Here is a 24401-nt window from a genome sequence, read left to right as displayed (position 1 = left end):
CCAAATATATGCCCTGCTTAGACACCTCTAAACCATTAGATCTGTATTCAATCCAACGGTTGGTATAGTATGTATATATGCTTACCCCCAACATGTCTGCAGCTGCTTGAATCTCCACTTCGGTCGCCCAACTACCTAAACAATTCATGTTGGACTCCGTAATGTACTCTGACACTGAACGGTAACACACTCTCAGGATGGTCCTATACATATGTTGTTTGCTCTGTAGCTGCTGCACCACCGCATTTCGAATTGGCTCATGGTACTCCTCTGTACCACATAGTGCTTCACTGACCGCTCTGAAGAAACAATTTCCGTCACCTTTTATTTTCACATTCTTACACGGAGCACCTAACACACCAGACGCAGTATGACTGAGAGACCTCTTCTTGCACTGCACCTTCAGCCTAGTGCACAGCAGCTGGGCATCTTCAACTGTAACAGGGTTGAACTGCAGCTCTCTGCATGTGCTGCCACTAACAAAGTCAATGTCCGAGTCGTCGCTACTGTCATTCTCCTTTGCTGTATTACAATATCTGAGTGTATAGAAAGACTCTGATTTCCCATGTGCCATTATACACTCTGTTCTGCTTCCTGAGAGACGTCAGTATGGTCATTAATATATCGCTTTGGCCCCTATTGTCAAAGACCCACAGTTCTGCAGACTGAGTCATGATAGGGCGGGCCTAAGGAAAGCGTCATCAATCACACAGAGCTTAACAGAAGCCACAGGAGCCTATAAGGCTTCCATGCTTGCTGACTGAGTCATAATAGGGCGGGCCTAAGGAAAGCGTCATCAAACACACAGAGCTTGACAGAAGCCACAGGAGCCTATAAGGCTTCCATGCTTGCTGACTGAGTCATGATAGGGCGGGCCTAAGGAAAGCCTCATCAAACACACAGAGCTTGACAGAAGCCGCAGGAGCCTATAAGGCTTCCAGGCTTGCTCACTGTGAGGGCTTGGGTAGCCTTGTTATAGTTTATAATGCTGTTGAATGCAAGTAAAAAATAAAGTATGCTCAGACAAGCAACTGTCAAGTGTTACCAACTGTACTTTATTGATAAAAGAGGTCCACATCACCATAGTACCAAATGAATACAATATAACATTTCAACTGTTAGGATAATTACATCTCCCCCATACTTTCTCGGAGCAGTGTCAGATTCAGAACTCAGGTCCCCCATCCATACCACGATATTCTCCGTCAAGGTCAAGTCCCCCATCCACACCCAGGTAGTCTTCTTCAAGCACAGGTCCATCACTGATTACACTGTGCTTTTCGTACAGATGCATACATAGAGACAAGTGGATTGTTGCAACGAAGATGAACAGGTTACCCATAATAGTCCTACTTGTTATAGCTGATACCTCTTCCCCAGTGTTGATAAATGTAAACTCTTGTAACAACCCAAACTGACTTATAAGTACTTCCCTGTATTAGTGCGTTGGCTAGAACATCAAGTGTTGGATAACTGATACGTGGTTTGCTACACTACTGAAAGCTGGATCTATTGTCACAGCCTCCAAATTCCACAGACAGGATACAACATAAAGTTTTGGATAACTGAGAGGTTGTGGTGGACACTCACAGATTCAACATTACGGCCAAGGGCCCTGTGTGCGAAGTGACAGGCTGGTCCCCCGTACTGCCCTTGGGCCCCGTGTGAGTTTGGGTATTGATTCTAAAAACGCCCCCCCTCCTGCACTACCTTCCCTTGGTTGTGGATATTGATGTGTATAGCTGAGGCGGCTTTGGTGCGGGGGAGACGCTGCCTTCTTTGGATCAAGGGCTTCACGAGCGCCTTTCCGAGCTGCTCCAGGAACACCCTCCTCTTGTTCCGCTTCCCGGGCATCCAGTCGGGGTTGATCTCTCGCCATATGACAAAGGCGTTGTAGGAGGACACGTCGAGGATGTTGTGGAAGATGACCAGGGGCCAGCGGGCGGTCATCCGTCTGCAGCTGTAGGTGCCGACCACCTTGTCTAGGTTGTCCACGCCGCCCTTGTTGCAGTTGTAGTCTAGGATGAGGGCCGGCTTCCGGTCTCGGCGATCGCTAACGTCGGGCTCCGCGTGCCGCGTGCTCAGAAGCAGCACGTTCTTATTTCTCTTTGCCAGGTAGGACACTAGAGTGGCGGTGGGCGTGAAGGCGAACCTGGAGGACGAGACCTGTCTGTCCTTGGACTGGAGCAGCGCGGGAGGGAGCTCGGGCTTGTTCTTTCGCACCGTGCCCACCATGGTGAGGTTCCTCTCGAGGAGCCGCTGCCCGAGTTCGTAGGAGGTGAAGAAATTGTCACACGTGACGTTGTGACCGCCCGGCAGTCCCTCGGTCAGATCGAGGACGACGCGCGCGCCCTGGTTCTTCTCGGGGCCTCCGCCGGCCGCCTTGCCGGTGTACACTTGCATCTTCCAAGCGTAGCTGGACTTGGCGTCGCAGGCCACCCACGACTTGATGCCGTATTTGGCCGGCTTGCTGGGAATGTACTGTCGGAAAGGACAGCGTCCTTTCGGCGAGGGAGAGGGGAGGGAGAGGAGAGGGAGAGGAGAGGGAGAGGAGATTAGCAGCGTCATACACAGATACATAGACTGCCCGTGCTCTCTACGCTACACGTACAAACACAGATACCAGCGTCATCGTTACCGGCTCACCATCGGGGCGCACTGCGTTTACGTTACACGCAGCCGCCTCCGCCGCCCGTGCTACTGCCGATTGCTACTACTGCCGATTGCTACTACTGCCCGTGCTACTACTGCCCGTGCTCCACGTTGCTACTCTTGCCGATTGCTACTACTGCCCGTGCTACTACTGCCCGTGCTCTCTATGCTACACGTACATAGACAGATACATTGACTGCCCGTGCTCTACGCTACACGTACAAACACAGATACATAGACTGCCCGTGCTCTCTACGCTACACGTACAAACACAGATACATAGACTGCCCGTGCTCTCTACGCTACGCGTACGTACACAGATGCATAGACGGTACCTCTGAACGGGACCAGTTGTTCGTCCACCGTCACTTCGGGCCCCGGGTTGTAGAGGGCCTGCAGCCGCTCCTCCCACAGGTCCCACACCTCTCTCACGGCCGCCAGTCTGTCGGTGGCGAGTCTCGCGGGTCTCGACTGGCGGTCGTCGAATCGCAGCAGCCTCGAGTACTTGTGAAACGCCTTGAGCGGCATGGTGGCGCGGAACACGGTCCTGCCGCTCTCGGCGTCCCACAGGCTGGCCGCGGCCTCGCCTCGGGACCTGTAGACGCCGGCTAGGATCAGCAGCCCTACGTAGGCGCGCAGGTCGGTGGAGTCCATGGGTCGCCAGCCGTCGCCGTATTTTCTCACCCCCTGCAGATTCGTCATGTCCACGATGATCCTTTCTATCGCCGGTGTGACAAACAGACGGAAGGCGGACGCGATGTCGAGCGCTCGCGACGCGGCGTAGGCCGTGGGGCCCGGCGTCACGGCGGGGCAGGGCCGGCGGATGGCGCGGGGCCGGTCCGGGCCGCGATAGGCCACGGAGGACCATTTGATTTTGCCGTTTTTTGACAGCAACGTCTCCCTTTCTGGCTCTGGCTCTCTGGCTCTGTCTCGCTCTCGCTCTCTGTCTCTGGCTCGCTCTCTGTCTCGCTCTCTGTCTCGCTCTCGGGCAGCGGCCGCGTCTCCCTCTCGCTCTCCCTCCGGCTCTTCCTCCGAAGAGGAGCACGACCGCGAGGCCGAGTCGTCTTCGTAGTCGTCCGCGTCGCGCTCGGGGTTGTATTCCTCACCGTCTTCATCTTCCGAAACGTCCTCCTCTTCGGAATCGCAGTAGTCTTCTTCGTCTTCTTGGTCGACGCTGGAGGATATCTGTTCCAGGACCTGAGCCGCGCTGAAACCGGGACTGCGAGGCGTCGTAGGCGGAGGCAACGCGCTCGGCGGGGTCGTATTCCTCGTCGTCGTCGTCGTCCTCGTCGTCGTCCTCATCATCGTCCTCATCTTCTTCTTCTTGTTCTTCTTGTTCTTCTTGTTCTTGTTCTTCTTCTTCTTCTTCTTCTTCTTGACAATATTAGTAGGCTCTCTACGCCCTGCTTACAGTCGTAGGCGGAGGGCTCACGCTCGGCGGGGTCGTATTCCTCCTCGTCGTCGTCCTCGTCCTCGTCCTCTTCTTCTTCTTCTTCTTCTTCTTCTTCTTCTTCTTCTTCTTCTTCTTCCTGACGATATTAGTAGCCTCTCTACGCCCTGCTTACGGTGGCCACGTGAATGGGACGAAGCACGCGAATGGACGAGGCGCGTGGTCTGCCCTGCCTGCTCCTTCGGCCCTTCGGCCCCTTCGGTCCCATCCGGGACGCTCGGCTGGCCTCCCCGTGTGATAGCACCGAGGTCGTGCACTGAGTTGTTGGGGACAACTGGTCCCTGCCGGGGTCACTCTGACCCGGCCCAGACAGAGGGGAACAACTCCTAACACAGGCCCCGGGTCACTCCGACCCGGCCCAGACAGGGGTAGGAGGGTTACAACATACACCTTGCTAACGCTGCCGGGGTCACTCTGACCCAAGCCCCCGGGACAGAGGGGAACAACTCATAACACAGGGCCTACAACAGGGCCCGGGTCACTGTGACCCGGCCCAGACAGGGGTAGGAGGGTTACAACATACACCTTGCTAACGCTGCCAGAGTCTCTCTAACCCACACAGACACTGGGAATCGACTCGTAACGCTGGCCGGGGGTAACTCTGACCCGCCGAGGCAAGGGGAAGGTTGTGTAACAACAGCCATACCCGAAAGGCACAATTTCCACAACCAAGGGAAAGTAGTTTGTAGGGGGGCGTTTTTAGATTCGATATCCAAACTCACACGGGGCCCAAGGGCCCGATTGGGGACAGAGGGCCGTATTCGACACAGGCCCTTGCCCGGAATGTTGAGCGTGTCAATTTTGGGGCAGGACCTTTTACTAGTATCCAGCAGGTGGTGGTGTTGGGTCACTGTGACCCCGGCCTGCCAGGGTCTCTCTGACCCACACAGACACGGGGGAAGCGACAGGTGACGCTGCCGAGGGTCACTCTGACCCCTCTGACGTCACTATGACCCCGCCCACACAGGGGCAGGGGCAGGAGGGTTACAACATACACCTTGCTAACGCCGCCGGGGTCACTCTGACCCCTCTGACGTCACTATGACCCCGCCCACACAGGGGCAGGAGGGTTACAACATACACCTTGCTAACGCTGCCGGGGTCACTCCGACCCACACACAGACACGGGCAATCAACTCGGAACTGCCCGGGGTCGCTCTGACCCGCCGAGACAACGGGAGGGTTATGCCTGCCGCCAAGCAACGGTTTATCATTAACAAAGACATCAGGGTAAAGCGCAAACGACCACTACCATAAATTATGCAATCGAGATTCCCACATCTGGAAAATGCACAAGGGGTCAGCACAGCCAGAGTGCAATGGCTGAGCCCCACACTGGGTGAACCACCTTCTTGATCACGGTATCTCTTCTGCTTAGTGGAGGGCAAGTCTCTCCAGTGCCAACATTTTCCGCTAACGGGAACCACTTTGTGTTCTGATAATATCATATCACATCGACCTGCGTTAAATGCCGTTTAGGAATGCACTTGCACACAGAGTGGTGGAAAAGTAGTTTATTCTGTTTACTAGATTATATCAGTGAACCACTAGATTCCCATCATGCAACACTGTCGAAAAAATCACCAATTACTTTTTAATATCTTAACCTATCTGATATCACAAATGTTTGCGATATGACGAAATACAATCACATTCAGACACACACACACACACACACAGACAAATGCATGAAACCAATTGATTTATTATCGATAACATCTCAGATTCTCTTGTGCTTTTGATTTACTCCATAAAAGAAGGGTTGTAATTCCAACATGGAAAACACAGGGCCATCAGACACCAGTCCAGTTCCACTCCTCACCAACATTATTTCCTTTGATCATTTGAACAGGGCGAGGGAGCACAAAGCACACACAAACTGCATTCAGTAACAATATTCTTATTTGTCTTGTAAATAAAAGGCAGTTGCTCCCTGACAACACAAGGAACTTTGATCGTATTAAAAGGGCAGGGGAGACTAGCCCATAGAAGCTGCATTTAGTCAATTCAGCATCAAATGCTTACTACAAGGCAGTGTTGCTGATGAAATAATGCCACACCCCCTAGTGGACAAAAGGCTTACAGCACCTGATATTCCCAGGCGGTCTCCCATCCAAGTACTAACCAGGCCCGAGCCTGCTTAGCTTCCGAGATCAGACGAGATTGGGCGTATTTATTTATTTTTTTTCATCTTTTATTATGAAAAAACACATAACATTTACAACATTCAATCAATAATAAAAAAGGATGAACAATTCATCCTTTTACAAAATCAAAAAATCAAAAATAAATAAAATAAAACCTATTAAAAAACACAATCATCCACTAAATCCACTTAATAATGAAATACAAGTTTCCCATTTGACAGAATTTCAATAAGAGTGCTCCCCCACACAAACAATTTTTCAAAATTTCCTCCACCGTATCAATATATTATCTCTATATCTCTCTCTAATATGCTCCTAAAAAAACCTTCCACACTCACAATTTTCCCTTCATAATGACCTAAATTCCTTCTTAATCTTATCGCATATCTAGCATGACTTATTACAAAATTCACCAAATTAATATTTAAAACTTTACTTTTCCCATTTAAACCAAAAAGAAACAACCTCCTCCACTCCACCCCAGTAAAAATCTCTTCTCCCCAATGTTTTACTAAAAGTCCTTTTAAAAACTCATGAAAATCTTTCAACCTACTACATTCAATAAAAAAGTGCATCAAATTTTCCACCCCCGTACCACAAATATCACATTCTCTTTTAATATCCCTATTTATTTGATGAAAAACCACATTTGTAAAAATCCTATTATGTTTCAATTTAAAATCATTGTCTTCACATTCTATAAAATTATATTTTACATTTACATTCTTCCATATTGATTTTACATCCATGTTTGGAAACACCCTAGACCACACTTTCTCCGCAGCAGGACTTTTTATCTCTTTTAAAATACATTTTCTATAAACCATTTTAACTTTTAGACCTGATAAATCATGTTTCTCCCCATTACTTTCATAATATAAAACTGGTAAAGCCCTAGATCTTTTGACCACCTCTTTGTTTATTAAAATCACCCACTCCCCGGGAATACATCCTAATATTTTCTTGTACATATTCTCCACAGTAGTTTTACTTATTTCTTCATCTACTTCAACCACATTGTCATATATAGCCTGAAATGGAAGAAACCCAGGAATTACCTCATATGCTATGTCACCTATCTGCCTCATCCCAGCCCTCATAAAATATTTACAAAACAACATCATATTATTGCACTTTATCTTTGGATTTAAAAATATCGGCTGATTTAAAATATTTTCTAAACTGGTACATTCATAATAAATATTTGGTAAAAACCGCCCCCAAGCCTCAAACACTTCTCTGTAAAACAAAGGTATATTACCTAACATTTCCTTCTTCATACTCATCAATAAACCATTGTCCCCCATCCTCCCAACCTCCTGCAAATACTCTTTAAAAAACCTTTTCCACCCATAATCCAATTCACCAAATAAATATTTCCGTACCATTTTTACTCTAATTGCTGTTTTCCTTACACTTAAATCTACCAACTTCAAACCCCCCTCCTCATAACCTGCAATCAAAGTTTTAAAAGCTATTCTCACCCCCTTCCCTTCCTATAAAAAATCAACTACAATTTTATTCATTTCAGATAAAACCCATTCTGGCATATCCAAAACATTCATTACATAAATAAATATTGACATCAACAATGAATTTATGACAATTACTTTCCCTTTTAATTTCAAAGACCTCCCCCTCCACATATTTACCACCTTTCTAACTTTATTTATTACACCACTCCATGTCAAATCCCTAGCTTCCATTTCTTTCACCCCTAAAAACACTCCTAATACCTTAAAATAATCTTTAACCACTTTAAAAGGAAAATTCCCCTCATTAATCTTCCCAATATACATTACTACTGACTTCTCCATGTTAACCTTTGCACCCGATGCTTGTCCATATACTTTAAAACACTCCATCACCCTTTTTACACTACCCTCATCTCTAACTGTTATAGTGGTATCATCTGCGTATTGATGTATCAAACTAAAACCTCCTTGCGGAGTCTCTACACAATTTATAAGATTATCTCTTTTAAGAAATGCTGCTAAAGGTTCTACCGATAAAACGAATAATAAAGCTGATAAAGGACACCCCTGTCTCACAGATCTCTCAAGAATAAAAGAATCGGTTAAAACCCCATTACATTTCACCCTACTTTTTGCCTTCTTATATAATAATTTTATCCATCCTATTATTCTATTACCAAAACCATATTTATCCAGTACCCTAAACATAAAATCATGTTCCACCCTATCAAAAGCTTTATTTAAATCTATGCTTAAAACAATTCCCCCCATCTTATCATGATTCATTTTATTTATCACATCTCTAATTGTATTAATTGTATCCGCAATATCTCTACCAGGCACACTATAATTCTGTGTAGGTGCTATAATATCATTTAAAACTTGCTTCATTCTATTTGCCAGTATCTTTGCTAAAATCTTATAATCCGAATTTAATAAACTAATTGGCCTATAATTCTCCAATTTTAATTTACTCCCCTTATTTTTATATAAAATCGTTATCAGCCCTGTCACCATAGATTCAGAAATACTATCATTATCCTCCATATATTGATAAACTTCCAATAAAATAGGTGCTAAAAAACTGGCATATATTTTATAAAACTCTGCAATTATTCCATCTACTCCAGGACTCTTATTTACTTGTAAACCCTTAATCGCATCTTTAACTTCAGTCAATGTTATCTTCCCATCACACATTTGTTTATCCTCTACATTAATTTGCACATCCACACTATCCAATATCTCCTTTACACACCCCTCATCCACCTCCCCTTTCTTAAATAAATCCTTATAAAAATTCTGCACTGTTTCTAAAACCTCTACATAATCATTGACAACTTCACCCTTTATATTTTCGATCTCTCTAATATATGTTCTCCTCTGTTTATTCTTCTCTAAACCAAGAAAAAATGAAGTACATTTCTCCCCCTCCAAAACATACTTTGCCTTACTTCTTATAATTGCACCCTTACACTTATCTATTTCATATTTAGTCAATTGTGCTTTTAATTCCAAAAACTTTCCTATATTATAATTAGGTTCACTGTCACACTTCCTCATTTCTTTATCCAATTTAGCCCTCAACTCATTTTCTTCTCTTTTCATCCTACCTCTCTTTTTCCTTGCATATCCTATACTAAAAACTTTTAATTTTTTCCTTAACCTTATCCCACCATGAACACTTATCATTCTCTTTCTGCTTATCCTCCATTTCACATGCTATCAAAGATTTAAGTTGTTTCCCATATTCCTCATCTCCCAAATACCCTGCATTCATACACCATATTCCACCCCCTGTTCTTTCCTTATCTAATCCCACTGAAAATGTTAAACCTGCATGATCACTAAAAGTTGTAAAAACATACTTAATATCTTTCATAAAATTCCTTAAACCTTCTTTTACTAAAACCAGATCTATCCTCTTTTGTTTCAAATCCCCTAAAACCACCTGCCTTCTAGAAAATTCTCTTTTTTCTGGATTTTCCTCTCTCCATATATCAATTATTCCTTTTTCTAACATCATCTTCTTTAAAACCCCCCTAGATACATCACTTCTAAAAATAGCTCCTCTTGTCATATCCAGTCTATCCATTTTAACATTAAAATCCCCAACTACAATACAGTTTCCCTCACACCATTTCCCTATTTCTAAAAATAAATCTTTGCGCTCTATTTCAGTATTAGGCGCATAAATATTTATAATTCTAAAAACCATACTCATATATTCAAAATCTACAATTAAAATCCTCCCATTATTATCATTATATATCTGTTTCACATTATCCACCACATCCTTCCTCAATAAAATAGCAACCCCACTTGAATTCCCTCTGCCATTGTTTACATAAATAAAATCCCTCCATATTTTTTTTACTTCTAAAACACATACATTATCCCAGTGCGTCTCTTGAATACATAAAATATCTGAATTCTTCATTTTTACTATTCTATTAAATTTTCCCATTGTCCTCAAACCATTTGCATTTATTGACATTATATTAACCATTCTAATAAATAAAAAAATAATAAAATATAATTTCATTATTCTCTACCTGTTATCCAGTTTCTTTCCTCTTCCACCCTTTCTCTCCCCTCTTCCCCCCGCTTTCCTCTTCCTGTATCCTTCCCTCGTTCTTTCAATCTTTTCTCCATCATCCGTATCCGATATCTCTTCCAAGTCCATGTTTTCCAGCCAACTCCCCTTCTTGACATCCACATCCGTTGTGCTCCCCGTGCTCATCGCCGTCTCTGGTATTGTCATCAACTCCATAACCCCCTCCATTTCTTCACCCCCCGAGCTACTTGTTAGTGCTGTGCTTTCCCCCAAAACCTGTGAGTCCCCCTTGCTTCCCCCCAGTCCACTCCCCCCCTCCTCCTGAAAACTCCCTCTTCTTATTTCTGAGTCCATACTGCTCCCAATTTCATTTATCTTCTGGTCCTTCTTCCTTCTTCCTTCCTCCGTCTCTCCACCTTCCACCACGTCCTCTCCTCCATCTTCTTCTCCTTCTTGTGACAATACCACTGCTTCCTCGAATATTGTTTGACTCCCCTCTTCAGCCCTAACCTCTCCACAGTTGCACTCTGCCAATCTCTTTCTGCATCCACCACAAAAATTCCTTTCCTTCTCTCCATCACATTCTCTCGCATAGTGTCCTTGATTGCCACACTTAAAACACTTAAATTCCGGGCAGTCTTTAACTATGTGCCCGGGTTGAATACACATACGACACACTCTGACCTGTTTGTCATGAATGACTCTGAAATATTCTGCTCCCTCCAACGTCTCAATTCTTGTAGAATAAGGTAATGATGTCACTTTTTCTGTGAACTTGACCTTGCAGAAACGTGTCCCGTCAACCACCTCCGTTCCTGGCCAAACTCTCCTCCTTATCTCCGAGACAGCCGCCACTCCCCAGCTACTCAGCTTGCCCAGTATCACACCATCTTCTACATATACTGGGAGATTCATGAACGACACCACCACTTCCTTCACATTAATATCTCTCGCCAGTATCTTGGTGTCCTTTATCCGTAATTCCATCCATTAGCCGTTCTTTTCCTTTTTCATTTCCTCATCGTAACTTCATACTTCTTTTCTCCCTTTCATTCGGCATCCCACCACCTCTCCACACACCTCCTTAATTGCTCGTAGTAGTTCCATTGTCGTCACTTTGTCTTCTCCTTCCAACTCAATTGCCACCGTGTATTCTTTTCCATATTTCATTCCTTCTTTATCTTCATTTTTCTTCCGTTGCGCCTTTTTCGTTGTCTTTGTCCATTCCGTTTGTCTTTTCCATGTTGTCCGTCATAGTAAAAAATGAATCCAAAAAAACTCTCCCCCAAGCAGAAAAACTGCAAGGGGGAAGACTAACCAAACTTTAAACTATTCAACTGAAGAAAATAATAAATTATATTGCAAAAACCAATTAATTAACAAAAATAGCTCTCGAGCAAACACTCTCCAGCAAACACTCACTCACAGCTCAGACACTCGCACCTGTCGTCACTTCTCCAATCAGGAAATGCGCATTCAGGCTGGTATGGCCGTAAGCGAAGGCACATCTCTTGGTACACCATATAAAGTCAAAGTGAGTCTGATAAACAGACATTGCATTCTCACCAATTAGATAAGCAGCTTGAACTTTGGCTCACTCAAAAAGTGGAAGAAATTACATATACTGTAGCCATCACTTTTTAGCACAGATAGTTGGATGAAATACAAACAAACCTTGCTAACATTTCAAAGCGAGGGCACATATTTCAGCCTTGTGGGAAAAAACGGACAAATACAATGACTTCTGACAAATACATCATCAGCAACAGTTTCCCATGCAGCTATCCTACTAGCCACAATAAATACACAAAAGCTCTGGATGTTGAAAACCTATTGCATTGTTCTGTGCTAAGGAGGAACGCATGTATGGACAATTTCATATTGGAAGCGCATGGGGCGCGTATGACACATCATGACCGGGGGGGGGGTTAGAGTGGCTTCTCAACTATCTCTTGATTGAAGTACCAGCGTGGCATAAATACAATGCTGCATTTCGCAACATAATGTTTCGACAAAATGCCAACAATGTTTTGCTACAAACAAATGTTTCCACCTTTCGATTGGTCCACAAAGTCTCTTTCACAACTGACTTCAAAGATCTCCATAAGCACAGTCAGTTGACTCAAGTCATCCTTAAGCCTGCCGCCAAGCAACGGTTTATCATTAACAAAGACATCAGGGTAAAGCGCAAACGACCACTACCATAATCGAGATTCCCACATTTGGAAAATTCACAAGGGGTCAGCACAGCCAGAGTGCAATGGCTGAGCCCCACACTGGGTGAACCACCTTCTTGATCACGGTATCTCTTCTGCTTAGTGGAGGGCAAGTCTCTCCAGTGCCAACATTTTCCGCTAACGGTAACCACTTTGTGTTCTGATAATATCATATCACATCGACCTGCGTTAAATGCAGTTTAGGAATGCACTTGCACACAGAGTGGTGGAAAAGTAGTTTATTCTGTTTACTAGATTATATCAGTGAACCACTAGATTCCCATCATGCAACACTGTCGAAAAAATCACCAATTACTTTTTAATATCTTAACCTATCTGATATCACAAATGTTTGCGATATGACGAAATACAATCACATTCAGACACACACACACACAGAGACAAATGCATGAAACCAATTGATTTATTATCAATAACATCTCACATTCTCTTGTGCTTTTGATTTACTCCATAAAAGAAGGGTTGTAATTCCAACATGGAAAACACAGAGCCATCAGACACCAGTCCAGTTCCACTCCTCACCAACATTATTTCCTTTGATCATTTGAACAGGGCGAGGGAGCACAAAGCACACACAAGCTGCATTCAGTAACAATATTCTTATTTGTCTTATAAATAAAAGGCAGTTGCTCCCTGACAACACAAGGAACTTTGATCGTATTAAAAGGGCAGGGGAGACTAGCCCATATAAGCTGCATTTAGTCAATTCAGCATCAAATGCTTACTACAAGGCAGTGTTGCTGATGAAATAATGCCACACCCCCTAGTGGACAAAAGGCTTACAGCACCTGGTATTCCCAGGCGGTCTCCCATCCAAGTACTAACCAGGCCCAACCCTGCTTAGCTTCCGAGATCAGACGAGATCGGGCGTATTTTTTTTTTTTTCTTTTATTATGAAAAAACACATAACATTTACAACATTCAATCAACAATCAAAAGGTTGAACAATTCATCCTTTTACAAAATCAAAAAAAAAAAATAAATAAATAAATAAAAAAATACAAAAAAATAAAAAAATAAATAAAATAAAACCTATTAAAAACACAATCATCCACCAAAACCAATTAATAATTAAAAACAAGTTTTCCATTCGACTCAATTTCAATAAAATTGCTCCCCCACACAAACAATTTTTCAAAATTACATCCACCATATTTATATATATTACTTCTATATCTTTCTCTAACATACTTCTAAATAAAACCTCTACATTCACAATTTTCCCTTCATAATGTCCCAAATTCCTTCTTAGTCTTACAGCGTATCTGGCATGACTAAGAACAAAATTCATCAAATTAAAATTAATAACTTTGCTTTTCCCAGTTAAACCAAAAAGAAACAACCTCCTCCACTCAACCCCAGCAACAATCTCTTCTCCCCACTGTTGTACTAAAATCCCCTTTAAAAACTTATGAAACTCATCTAATCTACTACATTCAACAAAAAAGTGCATAAAATTTTCCACCCCCGTACCACAAATATCACATTCTCTTTTAATATCTCTATTTATTTGATGTAAAACCACGTTCGTAAAAATTCTATTATGTTTCATTTTAAAATCATTGTCTTCACATTCTATAGAATTATATTTTACATTTACATTCTTCCATATTGATTTTACATCTATATTTGCAAACACCCTAGACCACACTTTTTCCGAAGCAGGAGTTTTTATCTCTCTTAAAATACATTTTTCATAAACTTTTTTAACTTTCAAACCTGACAAATCATGCTTCTTCCCATTACCTTCATAATATAAAACCGGTAAACCCCTAGCTCTTGTTGCCACCTCTTTATTTATTAAAACACCCCACTCCCCAGGAAGACATCCTAATATTCTCTTATACATGTTCTCCACAGTAGTTCTACTTATTTCATCATTTTCTTCAACCACATTATCAAATATTGCCTGACTTGGAAGGAACCCCGGAATTACCTCATATAAGATGTCCCCAATCTGTCTCATCCCAGCCCTCATAAAATATTTACAAAACAACATCTTATTATTATACTGTATCTTGGGATTTAAAAAAATTGGCTGATTTAAAATATTGTCTAAAATGGTACACTCATAATAAATATTTGGTAAAAACTCCCCCCAAGCCTCAAACACTTCTCTATAAAACAAAGGTATATTACCTAACATTTCCTTTTTCATACACATCAATAAACCATTGTCCCCCATCCTCCCAACCTCCTGCAAATACTCCTTAAAAAATCTTTTCCATCCATAATCTAATTCCCCATATAAATATTTACGTACCATTTTGACTCTAATTGCTGTTTTCCTCACATTTAAATCCACCAACTTCAAGCCCCCCTCCTCATAACCTGCAATCAAAGTTTTAAAAGCTATTTTCACCCCCTTCCCTTCCCATAAAAAATCAACTACAATTTTATTCATTTCAGATAAAACCCATTCTGGCATATCCAAAACATTCATTACATAAATAAAAATTGACATCAACAATGAATTTATGACAATTACTTTCCCTTTTAATTTCAAAGACCTCCCCCTCCACATATTTACCACCTTCCTAACTTTGTTTATAACCCCACTCCATGTCATATCCCTAGCTTCCTGTTCCTTCACCCCTAAAAACACACCTAACACCTTAAAATAATCATTTACCATTTTAAAAGGAAAAATCTCCTCATTAATCTTCCCAACATACATTATTACTGACTTCTCCATATTCACTTTTGCTCCTGAGGCTTTCTCATATACTTTAAAACACTCCATCACCCTTTTAACACTTTCCTCATCTCTAACTGTTATTGTGGTATCGTCTGCATATTGATGAATTAAACTAAAACCTCCTTGCGGAGTCTCTACACAATTTATAAAATGATCTTTTTTAAGGTATGCCGCTAAGGGTTCTACCGATAAAACAAACAGTAATGCTGATAAAAGGCACCCCTGTCTCACTGATCTCTCAAGAATAAAATAATCTGTTAAAACCCCATTACATTTTACCCTACTTTTTGCCTTTCTATATAATAATTTTATCCATCCTATTATTCTATTTCCAAACCCATATTTTTCCAGTACCCTAAACATAAAATCATGTTCCACCCTGTCAAAAGCTTTATTAAAATCTATACTTAAAACAATTCCCCCTCTCTTATCGCTATTCATTTTATTTATCACATCTCTAAGTGTAATGATGGTATCAGCTATGTCTCTTCCAGGCACACTATAATTTTGTGTAGGTGCTATAATATCATTTAAAACCATCTTCATCCTATTCGCCAATATCTTAGCTAAAATCTTATAATCTGAATTTAATAAACTAATTGGCCTATAATTTTCTAATTTCATTTTGCTCCCCTTATTTTTATATAAAACCGATATCAGTCCTGTCACCATGGAGTCTGAAACAGTATTATTATCTTCCATATATTGATACACTTCCATTAAAATCGGTGCTAAAAAACTTTCATACATTTTGTAAAACTCTGCAATTAGTCCATCTACTCCAGGACTTTTATTTATTTGTAATCCCTTAATTGCATCTTTCACTTCATCCACTGTTATCTTCCTATCACATATTTGCTTTTCCTCAACGCCAATTTGCACATCCACACTACCTAAAATCTCCTTTACACACTCTTCATCCACCTCCCCTTTCTTAACTTCTTATGGCTGCAGGGTGAATATTGGAAAAACTGGAAAATATGCGCACATTTTCAAACGGCCTCTTAATCAATTTTTGCTTTTACAATATGCATATATTTACTACTATTGGATAGAAAACAGTCTCTAGTTTCTAAAAACGTTTGAATTATTTCTCTAAGTGGAACAGAACTATTTTTACAGCCCATTTCCTATCCGGAATTGAGATTTCCAAAATGCGATGTCTCTCTTTAAGAGCGTGTCTATAAAAGGTCATGTCACTTAGGACCGTAGAAACACGTCATACGCCTTCATCTGGGTGTAATGCGGAAGTGAGAGAAGATAGCAGTTGAATATCTCTTCCAGGGGCTGAACACAACCTCTTGGAGTGAGACTTGCGCACTTTATTTTTTTTTCTGGGCGCGAAGTAGAATATGGACTCGGCTCATGGAAAACGCTCGTTAAAGGTGAATATGAGCTCTGGCTACGATATTATTTGATACATGTCACAAAATCATCCTAAAGTATGTTTTTTCAATATACTTTAATTATATTATTGAAATTTATTCTGGACTTTAGACGTGATGTGACGCAAGAATTGTTTGAAGAAAGAGAGGTTAGCGCCGCACGGCCAGTGTGCTTGCTAATACAAGAGGGAAATAGTTCGTTCTGGAACCCAAACAAAGACTGTACTGGACAATGGACCCCTTTACAACATTCTGATGGAATATCAACAAAGATAAGGACCCAATTTGGGATGCTTTTTCATATATCTGTCGAACTGTGCTATGCTAACGTTTGACTAGAATCAATGCTGCCGTATGCTAGCTAATGTAGTAAGCTAATATAACGATATATTGTGTTTTCGCTGTAAAACACTTCAAATATCGGAAATATTGGCTCTATTCACACGATCTTTGTCTTTCATTAGCTATCCAGCATATATTTTTCTGAAATGTTTTATGAGGTGTAATTAGTAGTTGACGTTGGTGTCTGTATTTTCTCTGGCTACTCCCGTGCGATTTCAGACTGTAGCTATGATGGTAGCAGTAATGTAAAACTGATTTATAGCTAAAATATGCACATTTTTTGAACAAAACATAGATTTATTGTGTAACATGTTATAGGACTGTCATCTGAGGTAGTTTTTTCTAGGTTATTTAGGTTGGTTCTAGGTTAGTTAGGTTGGCTTGTGCATGCTACTTGAATCCTACTTGGGCTGTGAAAAATGTCTGTCCTCTTTTTTTATTTGGTGGTGAGCTAACATAAATATATGTGGTGTTTTCTCTGTAAAACATTTAAAAAATCGGACATGTTGGCTGGATTGGCAAGATGTTTATCTTTCAAATGCTGTATTGGACTTGTTAATGTGTGAAAGTTAAATATTTTTAAAAAATAGATTTTGAATTTCGCGCCTTGCAATAGAGCTGGATGTTGTCATATTTTGGGCGGTGTCGGGCTTGCAGCCCAAACAGGTTAAATAAATCCTTATAAAAATTCTGTACAGTTTCTAATATCTCAACATAATCATTTACCACTTCACCCTTTACATTTTCTATCTCACTAATATATGATTTCGTCTGTTTAGTTTTCTCTAAACCAAGAAAAAAAGACGTACATTTCTCCCCTTCTAAAACATACTTTGCCCTACTTCTAATAGATGCCCCCTTACATTTATCTATTTCACATTTGCTCAATTGTGCCTTTAAATCTAAAAACCTTTCAATATTATAAATCGGATCAATATCACATTTCCTCATTTCTTCATTCAATTTTGCTCTTAAATAATTTTCTTCTCTTGTCATCCTACTCCTTTTCTTCCTTGCATATCTAATACTAAAATCTTTTATTTTTTTCTTAACATTTTCCCACCACTGGCACTTATCATTCCCTTTTTGCTTATCCTCCATTTCATGTTCTATCAAAGATTTAAGTTGTATTCCATATTCCTCATCACCTAGATACCTTGGATTCATACACCACACTCCCCCCCCTTTCCCCTCCCTATCTAACCCCACCGAAAATGTTAACCCAGCATGATCACTAAAAGTTGTAAAAATATACTTAATATCCTTCATAAAATTCCTTAACCCTTCATTTACTAAAACCAGATCTATCCGTGTCTGTTTCAACTCCCCTAAAACCACCTGCCTTCTAGAAAATTCTCTCTTGTACGGATTCTCATCCCTCCATATATCAATCATTCCTTTTTCTATCATCATCTTCTTTAAAACCCCCCTAGATACATCACTTCTAAAAATAGCTCCTCTTGTCATATCCAGTCTATCCATTTTAACATTAAAATCCCCAACTACAATACAGTTTCCCTCACACCATTTTCCTATTTCTAAAAATAAATCTTTGCGCTCTATTTCAGTATTAGGCGCATAAATATTTATAATTCTAAAAACCCTACTCATATATTCAAAATCTACAATTAAAATCCTCCCATTATTATCATTATATATCTGTTTCACATTATCCACCACATCCTTCCTCAATAAAATAGCAACCCCACTTGAATTCCCCCTGCCATTGTTAACAAAAATAAAATCTCTCCATATTTTTTTTACTTCTAAAATACATACATTGTCCCAATGTGTTTCTTGCAGGCATAAAATATCCGAATTCTTCATTTTAACTATTCTTTGAAATTTTTCCATTGTTCTTAAACCATTCGCATTGATTGACATACAATTAACCATTCCAATAAATAATAATAAGAAAATATATTTTCTCATTTTCCTCTACCTTTTGTCATGTTTTCTTCCTTTTTCGTCCTTTTTCACCTCCAACGCCACTTTCCTCTTCCTGTAGCTTACCCTTGCTCTATCAATCTTTTCCATGTCTTCTGAATCTGAAATTGCCTCTAAATCCATCTCTTCCAACCAACTCGAATTCTTCTTTCCTGTGCCTGTTGTGCTGCTTGTATCCATTTGCGTCTCCTGTATAGTTGTCAGCATCCCACTCCCCTCCACTTCACCTCCTTCCGAAGCACCCACATAGCCCGAGGCCCCCCCCAAAAACTGTGAGTCCCCAGTGCCTCCACCCATCCCACTCCCGTCCTCCTCCTGAAAACTCCCTCTTCTTATCTCTGAATCCATACTGCCTCCTATTTCCTCCGTCTTCTGTTCCATCTTTTCCCCTCTTCTTTTCTCCGTCTCTCCTCCCTCCACCACGTCTTCTCCTCCATCGTCTTCTTCTACTCGGGGTGATACATCAGCCTCCACAAAAAGATCCTGGCTCCCCTCCTCATTCACAACCTCTCCACATTTGCACTCGTCAGCTCTCATGCGACATCCTTCGCAAAATGCCCTTTCCTTTCCACCTACACATTCTCTTGCATAATGCCCTTGCTTCCCGCACTTATAACATTTAAATTCAGGGCAGTCCTTCACAATATGCCCAGGCTGAATACAAAGCCTACAAACTCTGACCTGCTTATCATGCATGACTCTAAAGTACTCTCCACCTTCAAGCGTATCAAACTTTGTAGAGTACGGCAGTGATTTCACAGTATCAGTGAATTTGACTTTGCAGTATCTCGTGCCATCTGCTATATCCGTGCCTGGCCAAACTCTCCTCCTGATTTCAGAGACTGCTGATACACCCCAGCTACATAGCTTGCCCAATATAGCACTGTCTTCCATGTATACAGGCAGATTCATGAACGACACCACCACTTCCTTCACATTAATATCTCTCGCCAGTATCTTGGTGTCCTTTATTCGTATTCCATCCATTAGCCGTTCTTTTCCTTTTTCATTCCTCATCGTAACTTCATACTTCTTTTCTCCTTTCATTCGGCATCCCACCACCTCTCCACACACCTCCTTAATTGCTCTTAGTAGTTCCATTGTCGTCACTTTGTCTTCTCCTTCCAACTCAATTGCCACCGTGTATTCTTTTCCATATTTCATTCCTTCTTTTTCTTCATTTTTCTTCCTTTGCGCCTTTTCGTTGTCTTTGTCCATTCCGTTTGTCTTTTCCATGTTGTCCGTCATAGTAAAAAATGAATCCAAAAAAACCTCTCCCCCAAGCAGAAAAACTGCAAGGGGGAAGACTAACCAAACTTTAAACTATTCAACTGAAGAAAATAATAAATTATATTGCAAAAACCAGTTAATTAACAAAAAAAGCTCTCGAGCAAACACTCTCCAGCAAACACTCACTCACAGCTCAGACACTCGCACCTGTCGTCACTTCTCCAATCAGGAAATGCGCATTCAGGCTGGTATGGCCGTAAGCGAAGGCACATCTCTTGGTACACCATATAAAGTCAAAGTGAGTCTGATAAACAGACATTGCATTCTCACCAATTAGATAAGCAGCTTGAACTTTGGCTCACTCAAAAAGTGGAAGAAATTACATATACTGTAGCCATCACTTTTTAGCACAGATAGTTGGATGAAATACAAACAAACCTTGCTAACATTTCAAAGCGAGGGCACATATTTCAGCCTTGTGGGAAAAAACGGACAAATACAATGACTTCTGACAAATACATCATCAGCAACAGTTTCCCATGCAGCTATCCTACTAGCCACAATAAATACACAAAAGCTCTGGATGTTGAAAACCTATTGCATTGTTCTGTGCTAAGGAGGAACGCATGTATGGACAATTTCATATTGGAAGCGCATGGGGCGCGTATGACACATCATGACCGGGGGGGGTTAGAGTGGCTTCTCAACTATCTCTTGATTGAAGTACCAGCGTGGCATAAATACAATGCTGCATTTCGCAACATAATGTTTCGACAAAATGCCAACAATGTTTTGCTACAAACAAATGTTTCCACCTTTCGATTGGTCCACAAAGTCTCTTTCACAACTGACTTCAAAGATCTCCATAAGCACAGTCAGTTGACTCAAGTCATCCTTAAGCCTGCCGCCAAGCAACGGTTTATCATTAACAAAGACATCAGGGTAAAGCGCAAACGACCACTACCATAAATTATGCAATCGAGATTCCCACATTTGGAAAATTCACAAGGGGTCAGCACAGCCAGAGTGCAATGGCTGAGCCCCACACTGGGTGAACCACCTTCTTGATCACGGTATCTCTTCTGCTTAGTGGAGGGCAAAGTCTCTCCAGTGCCAACATTTTCCGCTAACGGTAACCACTTTGTGTTCTGATAATATCATATCACATCGACCTGCGTTAAATGCCGTTTAGGAATGCACTTGCACACAGAGTGGTGGAAAAGTAGTTTATTCTGTTTACTAGATTATATCAGTGAACCACTAGATTCCCATCATGCAACACTGTCGAAAAAATCACCAATTACTTTTTAATATCTTAACCTATCTGATATCACAAATGTTTGCGATATGACGAAATACAATCACATTCAGACACACACACACACAGAGACAAATGCATGAAACCAATTGATTTATTATCGATAACATCTCAGATTCTCTTGTGCTTTTGATTTACTCCATAAAAGAAGGGTTGTAATTCCAACATGGAAAACACAGGGCCATCAGACACCAGTCCAGTTCCACTCCTCACCAGCATTATTTCCTTTGATCATTTGAACAGGGCGAGGGAGCACAGAGCACACACAAGCTGCATTCAGTAACAATATTCTTATTTGTCTTATAAATAAAAGGCAGTTGCTCCCTGACAACACAAGGAACTTTGATCGTATTAAAAGGGCAGGGGAGACTAGCCCATAGAAGCTGCATTTAGTCAATTCAGCATCAAATGCTTACTACAAGGCAGTGTTGCTGATGAAATAATGCCACACCCCCTAGTGGACAAAAGGCTTACAGCACCTGGTATTCCCAGGCGGTCTCCCATCCAAGTACTAACCAGGCCCGACCCTGCTTAGCTTCCGAGATCAGACGAGATCGGGCGTATTCAGGCTGGTATGGCCGTAAGCGAAGGCACATCTCTTGGTACACCATATAAAGTCAAAGTGAGTCTGATAAACAGACATTGCATTCTCACCAATTAGATAAGCAGCTTGAACTTTGGCTCACTCAAAAAGTGGAAGAAATTACATATACTGTAGCCATCACTTTTTAGCACAGATAGTTGGATGAAATACAAACAAACCTTGCTAACATTTCAAAGCGAGGGCACATATTTCAGCCTTGTGGGAAAAAACGGACAAATACAATGACTTCTGACAAATACATCATCAGCAACAGTTTCCCATGCAGCTATCCTACTAGCCACAATAAATACACAAAAGCTCTGGATGTTGAAAACCTATTGCATTGTTCTGTGCTAAGGAGGAACGCATGTATGGACAATTTCATATTGGAAGCGCATGGGGCGCGTATGACACATCATGACCGGGGGGGGTTAGAGTGGCTTCTCAACTATCTCTTGATTGAAGTACCAGCGTGGCATAAATACAATGCTGCATTTCGCAACATAATGTTTCGACAAAATGCCAACAATGTTTTGCTACAAACAAATGTTTCCACCTTTCGATTGGTCCACAAAGTCTCTTTCACAACTGACTTCAAAGATCTCCATAAGCACAGTCAGTTGACTCAAGTCATCCTTAAGCCTGCCGCCAAGCAACGGTTTATCATTAACAAAGACATCAGGATAAAGCACAAACGACCACTACCATAAATTATGCAATCGAGATTCCCACATTTGGAAAATTCACAAGGGGTCAGCACAGCCAGAGTGCAATGGCTGAGCCCCACACTGGGTGAACCACCTTCTTGATCACGGTATCTCTTCTGCTTAGTGGAGGAAAAGTCTCTCCAGTGCCAACATTTTCCGCTAACGGTAACCACTTTGTGTTCTGATAATATCGTATCACATCGACCTGCGTTAAATGCCGTTTAGGAATGCACTTGCACACAGAGTGGTGAAAAGTAGTTTATTCTGTTTACTAGATTATATCAGTGAACCACTAGATTCCCATCATGCAACACTGTTGAAAAAATCACCAATTACTTTTTAATATCTTAACCTATCTGATATCACAAATGTTTGCGATATGACGAAATACAATCACATTCAGACACACACACACACACAGAGACAAATGCATGAAACCAATTGATTTATTATCAATAACATCTCACATTCTCTTGTGCTTTTGATTTACTCCATAAAAGAAGGGTTGTAATTCCAACATGGAAAACACAGGGCCATCAGACACCAGTCCAGTTCCACTCCTCACCAACATTATTTCCTTTGATCATTTGAACAGGGCGAGGGAGCACAAAGCACACACAAGCTGCATTCAGTAACAATATTCTTATTTGTCTTATAAATAAAAAGCAGTTGCTCCCTGACAACACAAGGAACTTTGATCGTATTAAAAGGGCAGGGGAGACTAGCCCATAGAAGCTGCATTTAGTCAATTCAGCATCAAATGCTTACTACAAGGCAGTGTTGCTGATGAAATAATGCCACACCCCCTAGTGGACAAAAGGCTTACAGCACCTGGTATTCCCAGGCGGTCTCCCATCCAAGTACTTACCAGGCCCGACCCTGCTTAGCTTCCGAGATCAGACGAGATCGGGCGTATTCAGGCTGGTATGGCCGTAAGCGAAGGCACATCTCTTGGTACACCATATAAAGTCAAAGTGAGTCTGATAAACAGACATTGCATTCTCACCAATTAGATAAGCAGCTTGAACTTTGGCTCACTCAAAAAGTGGAAGAAATTACATATACTGTAGCCATCACTTTTTAGCACAGATAGTTGGATGAAATACAAACAAACCTTGCTAACATTTCAAAGCGAGGGCACATATTTCAGCCTTGTGGGAAAAAACGGACAAATACAATGACTTCTGACAAATACATCATCAGCAACAGTTTCCCATGCAGCTATCCTACTAGCCACAATAAATACACAAAAGCTCTGGATGTTGAAAACCTATTGCATTGTTCTGTGCTAAGGAGGAACGCATGTATGGACAATTTCATATTGGAAGCGCATGGGGCGCGTATGACACATCATGACCGGGGGGGGGTTAGAGTGGCTTCTCAACTATCTCTTGATTGAAGTACCAGCGTGGCATAAATACAATGCTGCATTTCGCAACATAATGTTTCGACAAAATGCCAACAATGTTTTGCTACAAACAAATGTTTCCACCTTTCGATTGGTCCACAAAGTCTCTTTCACAACTGACCTTCAAAGATCTCCATAAGCACAGTCAGTTGACTCAGTCATCCTTAGCCTGCCGCCAAGCAACGGTTTATCATTAACAAAGACATCAGGTAAAGCCAAACGACCACTACCATAAATTATGCAATCGAGATTCCCACATTTGGAA

General features: G+C 41.5%; 3 non-coding genes and 3 pseudogenes across 3 annotated transcripts; all 6 read right to left on the bottom strand.

Annotated features, from left to right (window-relative positions):
- Positions 1–5333: 5333 nt before the first annotated feature.
- LOC120040100 lies at positions 5334–5483 on the bottom strand (annotated as a pseudogene).
- A 6979-nt stretch (positions 5484–12462) lies between these two features.
- On the bottom strand, positions 12463–12603 carry LOC120040101 (annotated as a pseudogene).
- An 8460-nt stretch (positions 12604–21063) lies between these two features.
- Positions 21064–21213, bottom strand: LOC120040104 (annotated as a pseudogene).
- A 692-nt stretch (positions 21214–21905) lies between these two features.
- On the bottom strand, positions 21906–22024 carry LOC120040098. The gene has a single exon (XR_005475569.1). It is a non-coding gene; the product is annotated as a 5S ribosomal RNA (ribosomal RNA).
- Positions 22025–22693: 669 nt separating this feature from the next.
- Positions 22694–22855, bottom strand: LOC120040099. The gene has a single exon (XR_005475570.1). It is a non-coding gene; the product is annotated as a U1 spliceosomal RNA (small nuclear RNA).
- Positions 22856–23547: 692 nt separating this feature from the next.
- Positions 23548–23666, bottom strand: LOC120040103. The gene has a single exon (XR_005475571.1). It is a non-coding gene; the product is annotated as a 5S ribosomal RNA (ribosomal RNA).
- Positions 23667–24401: the final 735 nt, after the last annotated feature.

The sequence above is a fragment of the Salvelinus namaycush genome, unplaced genomic scaffold, assembly GCF_016432855.1.
Source record: "Salvelinus namaycush isolate Seneca unplaced genomic scaffold, SaNama_1.0 Scaffold3227, whole genome shotgun sequence".
NCBI classification, from domain to species: Eukaryota; Metazoa; Chordata; class Actinopteri; order Salmoniformes; family Salmonidae; genus Salvelinus; species Salvelinus namaycush.
Note: the sequence above shows the minus strand (reverse complement) of the source record. Positions and strands in the feature narration are given on the sequence as shown.